At 43.2% G+C, this 16113-nt stretch overlaps 1 long non-coding RNA gene across 1 annotated transcript in view; it reads left to right on the forward strand.

Annotated features, from left to right (window-relative positions):
• The window catches only part of LOC144981431 (uncharacterized), a 49588-nt gene extending 33900 nt beyond the window's left edge, over positions 1 to 15688 (forward strand). The window contains exons 2-3 of the long non-coding RNA XR_013647083.1: positions 11643 to 12293; positions 12371 to 15688. This is a non-coding gene — a long non-coding RNA (uncharacterized LOC144981431). The remainder of the gene's footprint in view (positions 1 to 11642; positions 12294 to 12370) is intronic.
• Positions 15689 to 16113: the final 425 nt, after the last annotated feature.

A 16113-nucleotide genomic window follows, 5' to 3' on the forward strand; every position in this document is an offset into this window, starting at 1 on the left:
TGGGCCTCCTTTTTTTCCCCGGGGTTCCCCCCTCCTGGGTGGGGGCGGCGGGCCCCTGCCTTACTCCTCCCTGGACCAACCGTGGACCGGGTGGGTGGCTGCCAGGAGTGCGGAGCGGGTCTCCCTTGGGGGGTCCTGGCTCGTACCTGGGGTTGGGGCGGGGGGATGCCCGGAACTCCTGGGTGGTGATGGGGTGCTCGTCTGGGGCTGTGGGCGTCCTTCTCGGGTGGGGCCCTGCGTTGGGCTCTCCCGGCGCGGCGGGGGGGCTGCTCTCCTGGTTGGGCTAGGGCGGCGCTCTCTTTCCCTCCGTGCTTCCCTTCTCTCTGGCTCTGGGGGCCTCGCGGCGGTCCTGCTGGCCCTGGCCTGGGTGGCGGTCTTGGTCGCCCGGGGGGCGGTTGTTCCCTGCCTGTTCCCGTGTGGCGTTGGGGGGATTCCGGCTGCCGCTGCTGCTGTGGCGGGGGTCTTGGGGTGGGGATGGCTGGGCACTCTCCCTCCTTCTTTTCACGTTCCACCATCCATTTTAGAAGAACATAAACACTCACCTGAGCACAGGTGTTAGCTCACCTTTGCACTAACAGTTTGTATGATTGAATGACTGAAATATTTCACACTAGTTGGTTTTAAGGCATAAGTATGCATGTGAACACTATCTGTTTTCTGTACATGTCGACATGTGGACATTTTTGCAGCTAACAGGTGTGTTGATAACATTTGAGTGTGTGTGTGGACAGGCCCCGCCCTTTTTGTACTATATTTGAACCTTACCGTAATAGCCTACGTGCACGATAGAACTTCCGTGTTTCGAGTGTGAGGCCGACAACTTCCTGTTGGTCGTGTTATTGTTGTGTGGAGTTTTGTTGAGTTGCTAGTTTTGAGTAAATAGGAGCGGATTTCGGGTAAAAGAAAGGCGTTTGTTGTTTCAACGCGTGAAAAAGACATCACAACATTGTTGTGTACCCGTGTTCGAATTTGTCAAAGTACAACAGTACTAATATAAGCTTTCATAGCTTTCCAGTATATGTGTCGGCGAGAGCCGAATGGATGGTGAACACGGCGGGAGGACTTCACCCCAAGCAAGACGAGTCGTGTTTCGTATTTGCAGCAATCGGAAAGAAAATGCGTCATGTAAACACGCCGATCAGAATACTTTGCCCCGGTCAGACTCGTTCGGATCAAAATTTCTTTCCGATCGAGATAGCTGGATATACCGATCGTTGTTCATGTAAACGGTCATTCCGATCGTGTGTCACTGCTGCTCTGGGTTACGTCACGCATAGACGGTGTTTCGCTGAGAGAAAGCTAGTGAGCTCATACGGGACCGACCAGCGGCTCTGCGGACGCCTCGCGTAAAGCGCCGCTCCGCTCTCGCCCCGCTGGGTCTCCCCTCTCTTTCACCCCTCACGAAGGACATGCGGGGGGGATGCGTGTCCACTGACTGAGGTCTGGACCCGGCATCCGAGCTCTGCGTTCGGGCTCCGGTGCCAGTGGACCGAGTGAACCTCTCTGAGCAGAGCAGCCGGATTTATTAATGTGTTTGAGGGGAGGGTGCTTTGTTAGGTGTGCGTTTTGTTATGTGGGAGAATTCGGACTGCGAGCCGAACCGCCGCTCTGGGTTAGCGGCTGCCGGACTCGCGAGGACAGAGCAGAGCACACAGTGTGTGTGAGCTTTTCAGAGCAGAAATGCCGCTCAGTCCTTAGAAACTGTTCAAAAAAATCACGACACATGGAATTGTGTTTCTAATTGTGCCCAGACAAATAAAGGCTGATCATTTACGTGCAGCCAGGATGCAGATTGCAGCGGTTCCCACATGGTTTGTCCTGGATTTTGTCTCCATCAAAAGGCTAATGTTGTTAGCCCGTGTTGTTAGCCTATCCTAACACTGGGTTGTTCTTCAGTTCTGTTCTTCTTCCACAAAAAAAGCACTGACCACAATGATTAAATATAAAATGATGAGCGAACAGGCACTTCATAATATTCATAAAATTTAATAAAAGCACGTTTGGAAGATCGCCTCTTATATTACCGAGCTGCTGCATAAATATGTGACAGCACAGGTTTGTCTAACGGGACGCATTTCCTTTCGGTATTTTCGACACTATATATTTTAGACACGATATTTTGCCCATGTAACCACGCACTGGTCGACAAGCCTGTAGATGTCGTTCACGTCGATTTTCGGGAGACCTTGTAGAAAACGGGTGAAATATAACATCTTTCGCAATCAAAATCTGCCGTGTCGCTGCTATAGAAGTCGCAAGCCGGAAATGGTCGGCCTCACACTCAAGGCGGCGGAAGTAGAACTCCTTACTTTCGTGCACGGAGCCTATGATAAACAACCAGTAAACTTGTTGCTTTATGCTGCTTCATGGTCTTATCCCCCCTCCCCTCCTATTATCACCCTCCTACCCCACTCTCTCTCTAACATCCCTCCCTCTTCTTCCCCTCTTTTCTTTTCCGTCCGGTCCAACACCAAAGATTTTCAAACATGGTTGAAATTAATAAAGTTTGGCCTCAATTACAAAAGGGGTTTATTTAGACATACCTCTGGTTTGTATGAAGATTAATAACCCCTATTGTTAAAGTAAAATATGTCCAACACAAGAAGCCCTCAGCTCTCATCTGCCTGCCCAGCTGTTGGACAGGACAAGTTAAAAAAAAAAAAAAGGATAAAAAAAATGAATAAACTGTAGGGTGTGCCTACACCTCATCTGCCTCACCCTCACTTACCCCTGTGTGTTGTACATGTTTGCTAAGACTAGTCTTTCACAGGGTGCTCAAAGAACAAATGTTCTTAAATAGTTGGATCACTGAAGGGTCTTCAGTCTTCAAATATCCTACCTTCCCCATTCAGGTTTGCCCATTTATTGGATTTTTTTTAGCCCGTATCCTCTTATACGGGCCCAGCGGAAAACCAAAATCTAAATACAAACCAACAGATTTATGAACTGACTGACAAGCTGATTAACCAATTGACTAAGTCATTCATGAGAGTGTCACCGAGTAGCCCACTGAGGGATTGCTGTGGGCATCTCGCAATCGGGGTTCAGCTGTGCATTTAGCAGCATTATGTGAGCATGTGTGTCTAAGATAGAGGCTTGAATTTGATAGCGGCTGTCTGTGATTAAGAATAAATAAGCCAATAAATATTCAATCAGGACAAAAGGAGCCGTGATTAAAAGGACTGGCAGGGGGAGATGGGGCAATGTGAGCCTCAATTCTGTTTGGGAAGTGCAAGCAAGACAGAAAACACACAACAGATCTCTTTTTGATGTCCTCATCTGATAATGACACACTACAAAATTATTTAAAATGACAGGCGAACACTGTTTCATCCAAATGTTATAATGCATCAAAGAATTCATCCTGTTCAAAGCCCTTTTGCACAAATGGAAACATCATTATCCTTAACAAACAAATGGAACGCATGCTAACTCTCACTCAGATACAGGGACATTTGCAGTCAGAACTACTTACATGAAAGAGGCGCGATATTTGTGGAAACTGTAACGTCTCAGGCACTATGAAAACACAGTTGAATAACTGTTCTCAATAAATAATTTTTATTTTTGACAAATGTATCAATCTTTTTGATTTTGTTATTATCAAATTGATTAGTCATTCCTAATGACAGTGTTTTAATCATTATGGCCCGCAGCAGCAGTCACTGACTGCAAGGACCATATTGTTTTCGCAGTTGGAACAACGACTTCGCTGCCTTTCAGCGAAAATGTGACCCCCGCCGCATGCTGGAAAAGTCACCAAAACGTGCACACACCTGGAATAAATTGCGAATGAATTTTCCACAAAGTCAACGTCACCCCCCCGAAGACGATGACATCACGGCCAGCGATCCGGTCAAAAAAATGAATGGGCCGAAAAGCGCGTACTTCAAAATACAGTTGCGAAACCCAAACACACCCCAAAGAAACACATCCCAAAGAAGTTTTGAAATCATTATGGGACGGCCACACGACCTACGGCCTGGCGGACATTTTGTGGCGAACTCTGAGAATTGGCGATTTTTGAGTTTTCCCACGATATGGCAAAACGACACTTTTGTTTGAGCGATTTTCACGCAATTGCACACACTTGCTGCCAGATCCAGTCTACAAACAGTACAGAAGTGTCGTTGACCTTTGACCTTGGGAAAAGGCCGCCATCCTGCATTTAAAATAAAAAGCCCCTTTAGCGCCACATACGAACAAAAACTCGTCCTAGGGATTTTTTGCCATTGTCTCGTAACTTCTCACGCATCCATAGCAAGGTGATGTAGACAAAATGTTGGAATTAGAAGTTGTAGATTTTGAACGGCGTGCGCGTGGCGGATTCACAACCGTTGCCATGTTAACTAGCTTGCACATTTTTTATGGGAATTTCGTGAAGAGGAAATATGCGATTCCCTGGCCCACGCTGAACAAAACGATGTCACGCACGACAAGATCAATAAAGGAATGTGGGCGTGGTAAGCAAAAAACCGTCGCAAAAAAATGTGACGACTCGGCAAGAAAAAAAAGAATCCGGATTTTTTTTTAAGAATCGGCTAACAAAACCCAGAAAACTTTTTCCGGTATACCCAAACAAACTTTTAAAATCATTACGTGTAGGTGACACGACCTATGGTCTGGCGACCATTTTGTGCCAAAATCTGCCATTTTGAGATTTTTGCGTTTTTACACAATATCGAAAAAGGAACTTTTTTTGAGCGATTTTCATGAAATTTGACTCGCGTGTCTCTAGTTTAAGTCTACAATCACTTCTGGGGTTTCCTCGACCTTTGACCTCGGGAAAAGGCCGCCATCTTGGATTTTCTTTAAAAATTACCTTTATCACCGGATTCAAACGTAAACTTGTCGTTGCAATTTTCATCTATCGTCTCGAAACTTTTTGGGCATCAATGGTAAGCTACTGTGGAAAAAATGTTTGAATTAGAAGTTGTAGATTTTGAACGGCGTGCGCATGGCGAGCTAGCAAAGTGGTGCACTGTTATAACTCCCATGCCTTTCAATGCAATTCAGTGAAAATTGAATGCATGCATCCAAGTCAGGAACTGAAAATAATGAAAAACACTGGACATGGACATATAAGGAATGTGGGCGTGGTTAGCATGAAACCACTGTTACTAAGGACAACAAAAAGTTTACTTTTGCCGATTCGTCCGAAACTGACATCAATCTGTTTGTCCTCCCGAGGAAAACAAAACATACAATGGTTGCTATGGAGATCAAATCAACAAAAAAGCCGCTATTTTGAAAAAAGTGGGTTTTTTATCAACTTATGACATATAGCTCTCACCAATGGAGGAATGTGTTTTTCTGAGTCAGTTGATGATGCTGATTGCTATGCTAGCACTTTTAGCCACATTAGCATAGCTAGCATAGTTAGCAAATGCAGCTTTGACTAGCTTTAATCAAAGGAGGGTGGTGAGGGCGGCGGTGGTGCGTAGAGTTGGGCGTGGAAGGCGGGTTCTGTCTGTGGCTATACAACGCCGCTTGCGGCTTTAATTTTACTTTGATTTCAACAGAATATGTCTTGTTAGTATTCCCTAGTGTTTTGTTAAGTAATATTAGAAAATCATTTTTACATTGCCTGTGCCCAAGTTGTATCCATAAAGATGGAAAATAAATCTAATTTTTTTCATCTTCTGATCTGTCAGTTCCGTTTCGGGGTCACGGGGCGCCCGCATCCTGCGCCGGCCACTTGTGGGCAAAGGCTGGGGAGATCCTGGACAGGTAGCCAGTCTGTCGCATAGCCACAATCACACACCCATGCACACTCACATTAACACCTATGAGACAATTTAGAGTACCCAATTAACCTATGAAGTATGTTTAAGGAGGTTGGGAGAAACTTGAATCCCCAGAGAAAACCAGGGTTATCCCACAGATGGGTTGAGTTGGGAAGAACACAATAAATAAAGAGTTGGATCATAAATGTTTTTAAAGATCATTGTGGACTACAAACCTTTTTGCTTTTCAACCTTAAAGACTACAACAAATATTAGTGTTTGAAAAAGCAAAATGAAAAGAAAAAAGATGATCTTAGGAGAAAATTGAAACAAACAAAATAACTGCTTCTTTGAAACCTTAAATCCCAAATGTCACACAAGGTTTTGTTGTATTCTATAAATGAAACAGAGCTTAAGTATGAAATAAACATTGTAAACATTAAAACATAAATGCTGTGTAAGTTCAGGAAAGCCCTCATCTACGAGGTTGTGTGCATAAGGAGAATCTATGCTCGTGGCCAATGTGCATTTGTTAGATATACTCTTCTCAGGGAAATTATTGGCAGCACAAAGCCGATAGGACACAGAGGCAGACAGTAAGATGTATGTACTACACCACCTCACAAACACACTGGAATGGATTGCCTTGTCTGTATCAAGTGTTGTAGTAAATGTTCACACGTGTTGTGCAAAGAGGAACATTATCTAGCATTTGTTTTCTCTGTTTTCATTTTATAAATCAGCTCTATGATCTGCTTTCATTTATTCACTTTCTTAAAACACTAAATTAGTAAAACTTTGTGTTTGGCAGTACGTGCACTCGTGTGCTATTCCAGGTGCATCAGACTTTGGCATTGCCACGGCCCGAATAGATGCTTATCAAAAAAGGAACGTATGTAAAAACGGTTTGCCTGTGCAAAGTCTGCCACAACGCCTTGTCAGAGGAAGGGAGAAAGCGAAATCTTTATCAGGGGGCTCTCGTCCTCCCCTTCAATCCTCTTTTCTGCTCTTTTTTTTCTCTTTCTCTCCACTCTACGTGACTCGTCTTGGAAATATGCTAATCGTTGTGTAAGTATTTCCTGTCAAATAATTACCATGCATTAGGCTCAACTCATCTTGGCATAATTCCTACCCTGCACAGAACCATACCTTTCCCTTGTAAAACAGAGGAAACTTCTGTTCACTTTGGCGGGTACCAAGTTAATCTTCATTAATTGAATATCAAGCTCATAATTGTACGTACTAATGACATATATATATATATAAAAGGTTGTGGTGAAGGATTAAAAAATGTATCTCCTGCAAATGTCGTATATATTGGATTACATAAAGCCGAACTCAAAAAGCTTAATGTCCATCATTTCAACAGTGATGAATACCTCTTCTTCCTTGAAAAACACCGGGGTGTGGGCTGGTACTGGTCCGTGAGATGGCTGGTATCCGGTCACAGAGAAAAAACACACAACCTACCTTTTTCCCGTTGTATTTATAACTTGATTCTGAAGTAAATTACTGGATTCTCCAACTCATTCTTGATGCAGGTCAAGTCACATCCACTACACTCTTAAGCTGCATTCACAGCAAACGCGATTTGCGCATCATATTTGTGTTGGGCACCTCTCTTTTGCTCGTCCCCTGTCCAAAAATGTTTTTTTAAACTTGACCTTCCAGATACCCGTAAGAGGAGCTGTCAGAGCAATGAGGATGAGGCCCCAGAACTACAAAAATGTAGGGATCCGCTGGGGAGTTTACCAGTCACCCCAGATACAGCAGAAGCCTTCACCTTCGAAATGTTTTAATAAAAACAACAAAAAAACAATGATGACATAAAACCAAACATTTAAAAACAAAACATCAAAGGTAAAAACGAGAAAGGTGAATGGATCATGACTGTCCATGAAGCGGCCATAGTCCAAGTCCACTTTGCTGCTTGTCCCAGCCAAAAGTGCCTCACATAAGCACGCAGTCCTGCACTCCAAACCACCAGTATACATGCAATAAAACAAACAAACCCACAAATAAATTTAAAAGAAAACACATGGTCGTGCAAAAAGGATAACAGTCAATTTCTATAAAACAACTGGTGACTGAGCTACAGGCTGCTGATAATAATCTTGGGATATAGCTGGCACACTTAACTTTGGGAGGGGTGAAACCCATTCACCCCTCTGCGTCTCCAACTGTAGTGTACAAGTTCATCATCCTGGGGATACGCTGCCTCTCCCTTCCTCCACGGATCTGCCTCCAAGTGAGTGTTTTACTGGTTCGGGGTCCAATAAGGACCCGCTATGGCTGTGGGTTGTGCTCTGCCGTCTCCAAGCGTCATTGATTGGCCCTGACTTCAGGCTCTCCTCCTGCCTCTACCTTGTTAGACCGCACCCAAGCGTCAGGAACCACCACTCTGACCGTCCAACACTCCGACCGCACTGATTTCCTATATAAAAATAAAAACCACCTCCCTGCTCTGTGTGCAACCAAGCCCTCCCACACTGGTGTCCCTCATCCACCATCAGCAAGCTGGAGAGTAGTCACAAACCACAGGCTGACAGAGCTGCTCCCAGATGAATTTAGCCTGATGGAGCAGTACCTGTCTGTCTATCTAATTCAAAATGCCTGGAAGACGTGGAGGATGTTTAAAGACCAGATTTATTTATTTTAAAAACTCCACAAAAGCATCGGTAATCGCGTCTCCATGTGTGGGCTACCGAGATCATTCAGAAACTCTCCCAGTACAGTGAGCTTCACTCCAGCTGCGGGAGCTGCATCTGAATGACAATGACGCTTTCCAATACGACCCTCAAGGCCTGGAGTTGCCCATCGCTGTGGCCATATCCACCTGTAAGAGCAGTCATATGATGTTATTGTGAGCATGTAAGTCACTTTTGAGGCCAAAGAAAGTAGATGGGATACTTTAAACTAATAGAAAGCATTTACTGCTGAGGCAAAAGCCAATTGCTGTCATGGCAAAATAATTCAGTGTGGTTTTAGGTTTTTCCCTCTTTGAGGACCAATAGGTCATAATAACAGGAACACATTCATGATCAATGAAGGATTTCCCTCCCACCAAGAGCCTCGCATATTCTTCAGGTGAGTGGGAGATATCAAGATTTACATACTGAAAATTCTGTGCCATGAAATCGGGAGTTTGATCTTGATTACTCGATTCAGAGAGCAGTTGCTTCCCTGTGGGTCTGCGACTTGTTAAAAGATGGATTCCAGTTGGAAAAAACTTTAACACCCAAAAAGCAATTTTTGTATGACCCATGCCCTCACAGTTAAATAGTCCTTGTAGTGTATTTTTGTAAATTTGCGTGAAAGTGAGTCTGAGAGATGACAGCTGTGATGTCATTCCTAGCAGCCACAGTCCTCTAAAGAGGTATCCATCTCTGGGGTCTTTTTGTGCTGGAGGGAACAGACAAGGTCAGCTGTTGGAAAGCCCCTTTGTGCTTGTGTATGTGTTGCTTATCTCTGGTGACTCGAGATCCTTGGCCTATTAATTGGCCTGACAGTGATAAAGGAAATAGAAGTGGGTGCTATTTGTCTCTAATGCAGCCGCTCTCTTATTATCCCGAAGACAAATGGACACTGATTTCCCTCTTGAACTACTGTAATTTTTAACCCTCTCTCAGGCTATGTTTGAAGTCAGGGTGTATATGGTTTTTCTTTGTATATGTGAGCAGAGATAATGGAAATAGAGACCCTTGATATATGAAATATTTTTTGTTCTTTAAATTATTCTGTTCACTCTTCCCTTTTATTTAAAGTATTTCTACATTCATATTCAGTGTTTTCCCTGAACATGGTTAAAACTAGAGACAGTGTTTTCCACTGTCAGCCACTCTGCTGCACATCATGATAAGGTCAGAGATGGCAAAATGACACCAAATGTTACAAAATAAGAAGAGATTAGTAAATTTCTAAACTTCATGTCAAGCAGAAAGCAAACCTGACATAATAATGAATTCCAACCATCTTCAGAACCAGCTTAATCCCTTTAAGGGTAACAGAACCTCTGGAGTCAACATAGCTACTGTTGGGTGAAGGGGAGTTATCATGAATGAACCATGCTAAAACCAAGTACGAGTAAACCACGCAAAGAACATTTGAACCTGTGGTTAATCAAATGTATTTAAGTTGACACTCAAAGCATTGAGCAGAAATCGCAACAGCATCATGGTCAGCACCCGCCTGGCCACTCGGGATACTGTAATTAAACAGTCATATTCCTCTGGTCTGCACCGTTTCTGGGTCAAGGCCGTGTTACAGTGCCGCTATGTGCAATCTAAGTATTGTCCATGGATGAAATTTCTGTTTTTTATGATACACGTGTGATCTATGTAAATCTGTGCACATCCACAAATTTCTTGCATTTGTCATTCGTCGATGTGTGCAGATGTCCGTTGAGGGGCTCAGCCGACGGGTCTTAACATGAATTTGGTTTTGAGCTTTTAAACATTTTTGGTTGGTTGAGAATTACGCAGTTCATGCATATTTTGCATAGTTTATTCGTAATTATTCCGTGCATCATACGCAATTGTGCATGATTTTTCCAATATGCACAAACAAATTTATGGCTTGTCCATGGATGTCTTATGGACTTTTCGCGCACATATAACCAATGTAAATCTTTTGTTTTAATGTATACAGCACACACATCCCCTTCCAATTACGTAATTGACGTACAAATAACTAATTAATTGCATGCAAACAGTGCAATAATCAAGCATATTTCATGCAAGATTGGCGGATTGTGTGAGGTCTATAAATCGGCTGAACCCCCAGCATCGGTCTTGTCTCTCATGGGGCGGTGTCCAACACAGCACAGAAGCCGGTTGGGTACGGTGGGCACGACTGCAACAATGGACGCACGCCTGGCCCTTCTCTCCAATCACTCCAGCTGTGGCTTCTGCCGGGGGGTCCCCTATCTCCTCGGGGGTCCCACCCCAGCTGGCGCCCTGCGCTGATCTTGAATTGGTGCGAACCAGGGAAAACTGATAGTTTAGTTAAAGCAAACTCTGCGATTGCCTGCAGTGGGTGCTGAGCATGTTGCTGACACAATATGATTTCTGCTAAGTGCTCTATATGTACATCATACATCTGTGAAAATTTCTATTTGAGAACCAAAACCTTTCTCACTTTTTTCCACCTATAGTCCCCCATGACCAGTTTTCCTTGCTGTATAGTTTTGCAAAATGTACAGCAGCAGTGTGACACGACCTTCAGCTGCTAGGCTGCTGTACCAAATATGAACAATGATACTCTCAGGCGTTCAGATACTTATTTGTAGCAGTAGCATACAAATAAATTATTTTTAAAATAATCACGCAGTGTTATTTATTTATTTGGCATGTTCTCCCCATACATGCGTGGGTTTTCTCCGGGGACTAAGGCTTCCTCCCACCGTCCAAAAACATGCTTCATTGGTTAATTGATCACTCTATATTGTCCATAGGTGTGAATGTGAGAGTGCATGGGTGTGTGATTGTGGCCCTGCATCAGACTGGCGACCTGTCCAGGGTGCACCCTGCCTTCGCCCGCAAGTGGCAAAGAGAGGCTCCGGCAGCCTCGAAAATCCGAAAGGGACAAAATCGGATTCAGAAAATGAATAAATTAATGAATCATCCAATAGGATTCACAGATTTCTTTTTAGAATTATGTCTCTCACTGTGGACATGGACTTAAGATGAAAGTGTCAGATCCCTCCTGTTAGGATTATGGGCTCCTCCCACTCCTACCGGGGAATACCTGTTTCCAGTCTCCTCCTATTTATGGACTCCTCACCTTCCAGCCGATGTCAGTCCGTCTGCTCTCAGCGGTAGAGTATAGACCTATGCTAAACTCTAGACCTCGTCAAAGCCATTTATTTGCCTATGCCCATGCCAAGAATCCTAATCCACTGTTAATCTGTTCCTTCAGACATTGCCTCCAGCATCCTCCACACCTCTGGTCTCATCTGCCGTCCAGGATCCAGCCGTCTAAGCCGGAACTTCCCCACCACCACTGGGACTGATTAAAAACTCTTTCTCACCAACCATCTCTGTTCTGTCCTGCTTCTGGGTCCAGCCTCGTGAACTCTAGGACCTCCATGATTTCTAAGAGGGAGAACTTACAAAATCACTGGATGCTGAAAGACTTATTTGCCTCACTGTAATGTATTTTTTATTTATTATTATATCAAGATAAATAAGGAATGCATATTTCTTGTCATATGCACTCATAGCAAAATTCAGTAAAATATTATAACAAATGACACAATGACATAATCATCAGGATTGATTATTGGATATACTTCCCCCTGTCTCATTGAAACCGGCATCTCCGCCTTATGCACAACTTGCCTGCAGCCGGACACCCAGGGATGGCCGTCACACAATCCCTAACTACAAACTCTTTTTGGTGGCACATGCTGCAGGCCGATCTATAGCAGTACGTGACCCGATGTGCATTCTGCCAAATGGGTAAGTCACCTTGACAACTCCCGGCCGACCTCCTACAACCACTGCCCATACCACAGCGCCCCTGGTCAGACATCGCGGTGGACTTCATCACTGATCTTCCTCGTTTAAGGTAACACCACCATCCTCTCAGTGACTGATTGTTTTCCAAAAACAGTAGATCAACACTGACATGTTCCATCATTACAGTCTCTTGGAGGACATAGTGTTGGACCGTGGGACCCAGTTAACCTCGCAAGTGCGGCGGGAAATGGGCATCAACGTGAATCTCCCCTCCGGCTACCACCCTCAGTCCAATGGACAAGTGGAGCGCCTGAACCAGGAGATCACTTGGTTCCTCCTGTAGTCAACATCAGAAGGACTGGAGCCGATTCCTAGTCTGCACTGTATAAGCCCAGACCTATAAAGAAGGCGTCCACTGAACTTACAGCCTTTCAATGTGTGCTGGGGTTTCAGACCCCGTTCTTTCCCTCATCAGGAGAACCCACAGAGCTACCAGCAGTGGAGGAGTAGTTACGCCGCTGTGAGGAGACGTGGGAGGTGGCTCATGTACAGCTTCGGCAAGCCGTCCACCAGACCCAAGAGCAGGTCGTCCGGCGCAGACGGGAAGGTCCCAATCTGGTTCCTGGTCAGTGGGTCTGGCTTTCCATCCGAAACCTCCAGCTATGGCTCCCCTGCAAGAAACTCAGTTACGTGGGTCCTTTCCAGATCATCAAACATCAAACAGGTCTCTTTGCTGAAGCCCGCCAGTGGACCTCCAGATGGGGGATCATGTTCTGAGCTCTCTGACGTCAGTACGCCTCCCTTGATGGTGGAAGGCAAAGCGGCCTATCTCGTCAGGGAGAACCTAGATTCCCGGCACCGGGGAGGTCGACTTCAATATCTGGTGGATTGGGAGGTGTATAGCCTAGAACAGTGGTCTCCAACCACCGGGCCGCAGACCGGTACCGGTCTGAGGATCAATTGGCACCAGGCGGCAGAAGAAATAATTAATTATGGTTATGCCTGGTTCTTTTTTTTTTCTTCCAAGTTTCGACAATCTTTTATCTTAAAAGATCTTTTATTTTTCTAAATAACCGTGTGCCAGGACACGCTGGAGAGACTCTTTCGGCTGCCCCGGGAATGTCTGGGGGTCCCTTCAGCTCCTCTGGGGCGCCTGTGACCCTCTCTTTGTCACTTGAGCGCTAAAAGTAGTTCGGCAACGTGGTACGCGAGAAAAGTTGTATGTGGAACATTTCCTTGCAAACAGATAAGGGATCAGTGGGGACAGAAGAACAGATGGAAGAACGGGCTTCAAGACAAAAAAATCAACGGTAGGCCACCAGGAGTCCTGCCTAAAATGTGGATTTATTGCAACAGGTGATTTCCCACACAGAGCCTGTTTACATAGTACTCACAACATTCATTGGCAGAAAATGTTACTAGATTGATGTTCCACTGGTGTTACCTGTTGTTATTATTATTATTATTATTATTATTAAAAAATTTGTTTTTGTGATAAGATATTTGCCAAACAACAACAATTTATACAATACTTCTTAGTCTATGTAGATTTCAATACATTAGGCCTATTGTTGGAAATATATTGCAATAGTTTTTAAAATCAATTTATTGTGTAATGCAAATAGAACAAAGCATTTATCAACAAAGAAATTACTTACTTCTCTTTTCCTCTTAAGAAATAAATGGAAATTTGTCTCTTTCTCTCACTCATACACTCACATGCACATTTATTTGATTGTGAGAAATGTGTCCAGAACTGGTATCCATGTTAAAGTGTGTGTAGAATGTGATAAGGGAGAACGGGATCTGATAGGGAGTGATAAAATACCTGGAAAATGTCTGCTTGAATTTTTGTGCTTCTCCTGAGGAGCTTGAGCAAGGATGTTATCTCCAGACAAGGAAGCCACGTTTGCACCTCAGGGGAATCCCCTCACCCTCACCAATGCCATCATTAATAAGCACTGGCTAGACTGAGCTGGCATCCCCCCTTTTTTGTGTGTTTCTTTTCTTTATTCTTTTATTGTTGTCTTTTTTGCCTTAAACATTTGTTTAACTACCTGTTATTGTCAGCGACACATTTATAAAACATGTGCGTATGGAATTTTCCTTTTCTCTTAACCCCCCTCCCAAAATCCTGCGCATTGTACAAAGTGTGCATTTATTTTAATCGTCTGTTCATGAAGCCTGATGTGGAAAGTAATGTACAATGTGTGGAACTATTAAGTTTTATTGACGATAAATGGCAGTATTTATATACAGGGTTACTACGTTTCTTCAAGATAAATTTAAGATTTTTAAAGAAATTTTAAGACCTTGCATATGAAAAATGAAGACCAATTTCACTGCCTAATTCCCAACCCTATGGAGGAAGAAGAAAAAAAATCCTTGAATTTCAGAACAATGACTTGTCAGTAACGGAGTAATGTAAGAAAATACAATTACTAGACTACAGAAACCCTCATTACTTCATTATTCAAATTTTGGGGCAGTGAAATCATAGGTAACCAATCAAAAACATTGTCTAGTTCGCTCTGACATTGTCTCTTAGTTAAACGAAACAAAACAGGTTTTTTTTAAAAGTTACTGACACATGCGCTATTGCAGAGTTGGGGATTGGTCAAAGATGAAGAGAGTTAAATATGGACAAAGATGAAGACATAGGGACATTCGGCAACTAGAGATGTTCAGGTTATTTCCAATGTGTTGAAAACAAAGGCAAAAATATTTCGGTTAAGTTCAAGTTTTGTCCTCAAGATAAACTCCTTTCCACTGCCCTAGTGTCCATGAGCAACCTGTCTGTATACTGGGCTACTATGTTATGTAATATATATACTGTATATATACATATTTGTAATGTTCATGTGGTGAAATTAATGAGGCGGTGCTAAAAAACCTGACTGCCCTTGTGTAGCCTTTCTCTTTTTGTTTTTTTGGTATCCTCTTTGTGCTAGCTTTATTCCCTTTAGGATTTGTATGTGAGTGGAAAAAAGTAATGAATAGTGAATTACTTTTTAAAGTGGGGTATAGGTTGAGTAATTTAATTACTTGGGCTCCAATAAATAAAGTACTCAATTACTCTTTAAAAGTTATTTTAACCTACATTGATTCTTGTTTATTTGTCCATATATTTAATTTATACTTGATTATCTTGCAAGAGAATCAGGAAAACCTCACCTGCACTGTTCACTACCCAGGTATTTCTATCTGACTCACACTGGTTGAAGTTCTGGCTAAAGATGTCCTGGATCTATTTCCTGGATCTATTTGAGGTCAGTGAATTGGATTCAATCGAATTGTTTAAAATGAACCAATGTGGACTATAAATCGGATCAGCGACCACAAATTATGAAATTAATTGAAATGTTGTTAAATTGAATCGTTACAGCACTAATGTAGAGAAATGCAGTTGAGAATAAATCTCGACTGTAAATAAAAATGTAAATCGGGCTTTGAGTTAAAAATGTTTGAATTAATTATTGTACTAAAGGACTTGCTAAATGGAAACACTGCACTTCCTTTCTTATTTTCTTTTTCTCTAATTTTAGCTTGTACATCTTCATCCTCACTTGCAATCCTCCTTGTAAACATTGTTTTTTTCAAACATAAAGTCATTTTCTTTGCTGCATGTTTTACTTCTACCATTGCACTCGGTTTTATCTTGAGCTATCAATCACAATAGTGTTCAGAAAACTGCAGGAATCATTTGTTGCTTTTCTTGTCCCGTTGCAGACTAACCAACCTCCAACTTGCACATAAATATGCAAACTTGACTGTGAATAAACTGAACGTCCCTAGACATGTTACAAATCCAACGTACCCCAGCTGTAAGATGGTCATGCTTAGTGTGTTTGCTTAGGGAAGCGACAGAATTAGCGAATAAGGTGAGGGGAGAGAGGGACGTAAATCACATTTTGTAGTCATAAGACACT

This window comes from Oryzias latipes, chromosome 13 (assembly GCF_053564925.1).
Source record: "Oryzias latipes strain Hd-rR chromosome 13, Olatipes_Hd-rR_3.1".
NCBI lineage: Eukaryota > Metazoa > Chordata > Actinopteri > Beloniformes > Adrianichthyidae > Oryzias > Oryzias latipes.